This window comes from Primulina huaijiensis, chromosome 2, assembly GCF_012295235.1.
Source record: "Primulina huaijiensis isolate GDHJ02 chromosome 2, ASM1229523v2, whole genome shotgun sequence".
Lineage (NCBI taxonomy): Eukaryota > Viridiplantae > Streptophyta > Magnoliopsida > Lamiales > Gesneriaceae > Primulina > Primulina huaijiensis.
This window is the reverse complement of record NC_133307.1, coordinates 9,970,279-9,977,088: the sequence shown is the minus strand read 5'-3', so window position 1 is coordinate 9,977,088 and position 6,810 is coordinate 9,970,279. Positions and strand designations below refer to the sequence as shown.

Here is a 6,810-nt window from a genome sequence, read left to right as displayed (position 1 = left end):
AATGTTCAATCATTTGAGTAATTCGTTCATACACGTTGTCCACTTTCATTACTTCTCCTATTGTTGGTCCAGTAAGACTGGCTAAGGTAATCGGAATATTGCCTAAGACTTCACTTCCACCTGCATGCGCATCTTTTGAAACTTTTCCCATGAGACCAACTTCACCACCACCATATACCAAATGAATCTTTTTTTTAGCAAGTGTTATTCCAATCTTTTCTTCTACCTTTTTATAAATTGAATATTTTCCTGCACTAGATCCACAAAATACACAAATATTTTTTATTTTACTTACCGTGGACGTCGACATGTTGAGAAATATGTTTTCTGCAATTGTTAAATCACAGCATATGAATTTAAAAGCGTAACATGCCAAAAGTCAATATTAGAACAGGAAATTATTATTATTAAAAGAAAATAAAAATGACATAAATTAAAACACATATATACATCGTAGTTGTGATTGTGGCTTACATCTTCCTCTGATTTTACGTTCAGTAACGGCTTCAACGCCTTCTATGAGTCGAGTATATGCTTCCCATCCAATTTTCTTATAAATTGGCAAACAGGGTCTTTTAACGTCAGATTCCCTCGATNATGTTTTCTGCAATTGTTAAATCACAGCATATGAATTTATAAGCGTAACATGCCAAAAGTCAATATTTGAACAGGAAATTATTATTATTAAAAGAAAATAAAAATGACATAAATTAAAACACATATATACAGCGTAGTTGTGATTGTGGCTCACATCTTCCTCTGATTTTACGTTCAGTAACGGCTTCAACGCCTTCTATGAGTCGAGGATATGCTTCCCATCCAATTTTCTTATAAATTGGCAAACAGGGTCTTTTAACGTCAGATTCCCGAGACGAAATTGTATATATATATTTACTTATCTAAACAGATATGCGTTACTACAGTAGGATCTTTATAAGGCTGATTCCACCGTCCATATTGATATTCCTCATGTTGAAATTGCCACCATAGTTTAAGAAGTTCATTTTGCACGTACCCACTAGAATGCGTATCAAGAACCTCTAGAAAATTATCCAAAGGCTCTTTACTCAGACCATTCTTAATGAATAAAATTTTATCTTCTCTATTCATTGATGTCATTCCAACATTTTTGCATTTCCCTTTACAAGTCCACCTTGCACATTTATGACATCCACCTATACGTTTAGCTCTTCGTTTTTTGGCATATGTGCTTTTACTAAATCCTGGCATATGTCTTATTATTATTTCACTTGCTACCCCAACCAATCGGACTTTTGCTTCAATTATCAAACGGATATCATTCGGTATGCCATATGACATCATCAACCTTAGTCGCTCACATCTAGCTTTATAATTTTTTTTAACGCATTATCAGGTAAACAAGCAAAATATTTACGAAGATTCATAATACAAGCATCCATATTATTATTATTATTATATTATATTTCAATTATTTTAGGAAAATATTTACGGAGTACCGTTATCCGCCACTTAACCGGGAAATGAACTAGAATCTGCAAAAACAAAATGAAAATATCAAACAACTATTGTGGGTCATATAAAGTCATAAAATCATCATTAAGAATTTCATTTTCTATAAAAAGCTTAAGTTTTTGCCCATTAACTTTAAACACGTCATTAGTTTTAGGATTTTCAATATCAACAGCACCATGAGGATAAACAAATTTAAGTATAAATGGTTCTGACCATCTCGATCTTAGTTTTCCTGGAAATAAATGCAAACGAGAATTATAAAGTAAAAGTTTTTGTCCCATTTCAAATGACTTTCTCATAATATTTTTATCATGAAAGGCTTTAGTTTTATCTTTATAAATCTTTGAATTTTCATATGCATCATTTCTTAATTCTTCAAGTTCATTTAATTGCAATTTTCTTAATTTAGATGCATCATCTAAATTAATATTAAATGCTTTAATTGCCCAATAAGCTTTATGTTCAATTTCAATCGGTAAATGACAATGCTTACCAAAAACTAACCTATATGGTGACATCCCTAATGATGTCTTAAATGCAGTTCTATATGCCCATAATGCATCAGTTAATCTTAAAGACCAATCTTTTCGATTTGGATTAACTGTTTTTTCTAAAATTTGTTTTATTTCTCTATTTGCAAGTTCAACTTGACCATTACTTTGAGGATGATATGGGGTAGAAACTTTATGTGTAATGCCATATTTTCTTAACAAAGAAGAAAATGATTTATTTATAAAATGACTTCCCCCATCACTAATTATTGCTCTAGGTATTCCAAATCGACTAAAAATATTTTCTTTTAAAAATTTTATAACAACTTTATGATCATTAGTTCTACATGCAATTGCTTCAATCCATTTTGAAACATAATCAACAGCGACTAAAATGTACGTATATCCAAAAGATAATGGAAATGGACCCATAAAATCTATCCCCCAACTATCGAATATTTCAATAATTATGATTGGATTTAAAGGCATCATGTTTCGTTTTGAAATTGATCCCATCTTCTGACAGTTTTCACAAGATTTGCAAAATAAATGCGTATCTTTGAATAAAGAGGGCCAATAAAATCCACATTGTAAGATTTTTGCAGCTGTTTTATTGGATGAAAAATGACCTCCACATGCTTCAGAATGACAAAATTTAATAACATTACTTACTTCATTGTCGGGTATGCATCGTCGAAAAATTTGGTCAGGACAATACTTAAACAAGTAAGGATCATCCCAATAAAATTTTTTAACTTCTATCAAGAATTTATTCTTATCCTGTGAATTCCAATGAGAAGGCATTTTATTTGTCACAATAAAATTTACAATGTTAGCAAACCAGGGCATAATAGTAGCATAAAACAACTGATCATCTGGAAAATTTTCATTTATTGGTATTTCATTATGAGATGATTCAGTCATTATTCTAGATAAATGATCGGCTACGACATTTTCTTTTCCTTTTTTATCTTTAATTATAATATCAAATTCTTGTAACAATAAAATCCACCGTATTAATCTTGGCTTAGCATCTTGTTTATTTGATAAATATTTTACGGCAGAATGATCAGTGTACACAATAGTAGTAGAACCAATTAAATAAGATCGAAACTTATCTAATGCAAATACTACTGAAAGTAATTCTTTTTCAGTAGTTGAATAATTTATTTGGGCACTATTTAAGGTTCTACTAGCATAATAGATTGCATACGGTTTTCCTTCTTTTCTCTGTCCTAACACAGCTCCTATAGCATAATCACTTGCATCACACATTAATTCAAATGGTAAAGACCAATCTGGAGGTTGTAAAATAGGTGATGTAATTAAAAGATTAATTATTTTTTTAAAAGCATTTTCACATTTCTGAGTCCATTCAAATTGTGTATCTTTTGTTAAAAGATTCGAAATTGGTTTAGATATTATGCTGAAATTTTTTATAAACCTTCTATAAAAACCTGCATGACCCAAGAATGATCGAACTTCTTTGACCGTTTTTGGTGATGTTAAATTAGCAATAACATCAACTTTGGCTTTATCAACTTCAATTCCTTTTTCAGATATCACATGACCTAACACAATCCCAGATTTAACCATATAATGACATTTTTCCCAATTTAAAACAAGATTTTTTTCTTCACATCGTTTTAATACTTCTTCTAGGTTTTTAAGACAATTTTCAAATGAGTTTCCAAAAACAGTTATATCATCCATAAAAACTTCTACAAATTCTTCAATCATATCACTGAAAATACTTAACATGCATCTTTGAAAAGTAGCCGGAGCATTACATAAACCAAATGGCATTCTTTTAAATGCAAAAGTTCCGAAAGGACAAGTGAAAGTAGTTTTTTCTTGATCTTCTAATCATATAGGTATTTGATAATACCCCGAATACCCATCAAGAAAACAGTAATGAGAATTTCCTGCTACTTTTTCTAGAATTTGATCTAAAAATGGTAGTGGGAAATGATCTTTTCTAGTTGCATCATTTAATTTTCCATAATCAATACACATACGCCAACTAGATGGAATCCTAGCTTGTAATAACTCTCCCTTTTCATTTTTTATAACAGTGATGCCTGACTCTTTATGTACTACTTGTGTTGGACTTACCCATTTACTATCTAAGATTTGATAGATAATTCCAGCGTCTAATGGTTTTAATACTTCATTCTTAACAACTTCCTTCATATGTGGATTTAATTTTCTTTGTGGTCGTTGATATGTTTTAGCATTTTCTTCCAAATGAATTTTATGTGTGCAAATTAAAGGATTTATACCTTTTATATCTTTCAAGGTCCATCCAATTGCATTTTTATATTTTTTAAGTAATTTAATTAAATCTTCTTCTTGATTTGGTAGAAGAGTGGAAGAAATTACAACAGGAAATGTTTTATTTTCACCAAGAAATACATATTTCAATTCGAATGGTAAAACTTTTAATTCAAGTTTTGTATTATCATCTTCTTTAAAATTATTTTCAGACTCAAAATTTTCTATTGAAAAAACTTCAGATTGTTGATTTAAGTTTTCTTCTTGTATATTTTCTTCCACAATTGTTTCAATTTCATTATCATATTCATTTTCATTAATACTTGGTTGTTTACATAAATTGAACACATTAAGTTCTAGAGTCATATTTCCAAAAGACAATTTCATTATTCCATTTCGACAATTAATTAAAGCATTTGAAGTTGCTAGAAATGGTCGTCCCAATATTACTGGAATTTCATTATGTACTTCTATTGGTTGTGTATCCAAAACAATAAAATCTACAGGATATATGAATTTATCAACTTGAACCAACACATCTTCTACAATACCTCTAGGTATTTTGATTGACCTATCCGCCAGTAAGAGAGTAACAGAAGTGGGTTTTAATTCTCCTAAATTAAGTTTTTCATAAACTGAATAAGGAAGTAAATTCACACTTGCTCCCAAATCTAACAAAGCTTTTTTAATTTTATTTTCTCCAATAATACATGAAATTGTTGGACAACCAGGATCTTTATATTTTAAACTAGAATTATTTTGAAGAATAGAACTTACTTGTTCAGCCAAGAATGCTTTCTTCTTCACATGCAATTTTCTCTTCACAGTACATAAGTCTTTTAAAAATTTTGCATATGAAGGTACTTGTTTAATAGCATCTAATAATGGAATATTTATCTTTACTTGTTTAAAAACTTCATAGATATCAGAATCATTTTTTTGTTTTTTATGATTTGTTAATGCATGAGGAAATGGTGGAGGTTTATTTGATTCATTTACTATTTCAGATGATTTATCATTCAACATATTATTTTTAGAATTTAAGGTATCATCATTCTCAAAAGTATCAGGATTATCATCCTTACTCTTTGATTTTAAATGATCCTTGTTTTCATTACTATATGGATCATTAACTATTTTACCACTTCTAAGGGTAATAACAGATTTTATTTGATCAATTTTTTCATTTTTTAATTCTTGATTTTGATTTTTAGGATTAGGTTGAGGTTGAGATGGAAATTTTCCTTTTTCATGAATATTAAGTGCAGATGCAAATTTTGCAAGAGTTTCTTTCAAATCAGTCATAGATTGACTGTTTTGAATATTGATAGATTCTTGCTTTTGGATAAATGCATGAATTACATCTTCAAAGTTTTTTCTTGGAGGTGTAACATAAGGAATATAACCTTGATGATTTTGGTTATTTTGAAAATATTGTTGTGAGGGTTGTGCATTATTATCATTCCTCCAACTAAAATTAGGATGATTTTTCCATCCAGGATTATATGATGTTGAAAAAGGATCTAGTATTGGTTTTTTATAATTGTTAACATAATTTGCTTGTTCATGGAGACATTCTTTAAATGAAGGTAATGTTGGACAATCTTTTGTAGCATGATCATGTGTATCACATATATGACAAACAATTTCTTGAATACTTTTTAATTGACCACTCTTTTTCATTTCTAATGACTCAATTTTTCTTGCTAAAGATGCAAGTTTAGCTTGAATATCCATATCATCTTTAAGATTATAGATACCACCCCCATTTGTTGAATTATTGATTTTAGTTGTTGGTGGTTCTATTGTGCCTATATTATCCCAATTTTGAGCATTTTCTGCTAATGAATCCAAATACTCCATAGCTTCATTTGGGTTTTTATCTTCAAAAGTTCCATTACACATGAATTCTATCATTTGCCTATCTTTAGGTATTAGACCTTCATAAAAGTGAGAAACTATTCTCCATGTTTCAAAACCATGATGTGGGCATGTATTAAGTAATTCTTTATATCTATCCCAACATTGATAAAATGTTTCTCCTTGTTTTTGAGAAAAAGTAGTAATTTGTCTTTTAAAAGAGTTTGTTCTATGGGAAGGAAAAAACTTTTTGAGAAATTGTTGTTGCATTTCTTCCCATGATCTTATTGAACTTGATCTCAAATTTTGTAGCCATGTTTTAGCTTTATCTTTTAAAGAAAAAGGGAAAAGCTTTAATCGAACTATATCCATGCTACAATTTTGATCATTATAAGTGTTACAAACTTCCTCAAATTCTCTTAGATGTAAATATGGATTTTCAGAATCTAAGCCATGAAAATTTGGTAAAAGTTGAATAATTTGAGGTTTAAAGTTGAAATTAGATGCATCAGGAGGAAAAACTAAACAAGATGGGGCACTAGTTCTAATAGGGTTCATATGGTGCCTAAGTGTTCTTAATTGATCATGTTCTTGATTATTATTATTATTGTTGTTATTATTGTTATCATTATCTTGATTATTTGAATTATCATCCATGTTTAAATTATTTTCAGATACTCGAATAAGTCTA

At 29.4% G+C, this 6,810-nt stretch overlaps 1 non-coding gene across 1 annotated transcript; it reads left to right on the top strand.

Annotated features, from left to right (window-relative positions):
- Positions 1 to 6,234: 6,234 nt before the first annotated feature.
- LOC140971930 (small nucleolar RNA R71) lies at positions 6,235 to 6,345 on the top strand. The gene has a single exon (XR_012174403.1). It is a non-coding gene; the product is annotated as a small nucleolar RNA R71 (small nucleolar RNA).
- Positions 6,346 to 6,810: the final 465 nt, after the last annotated feature.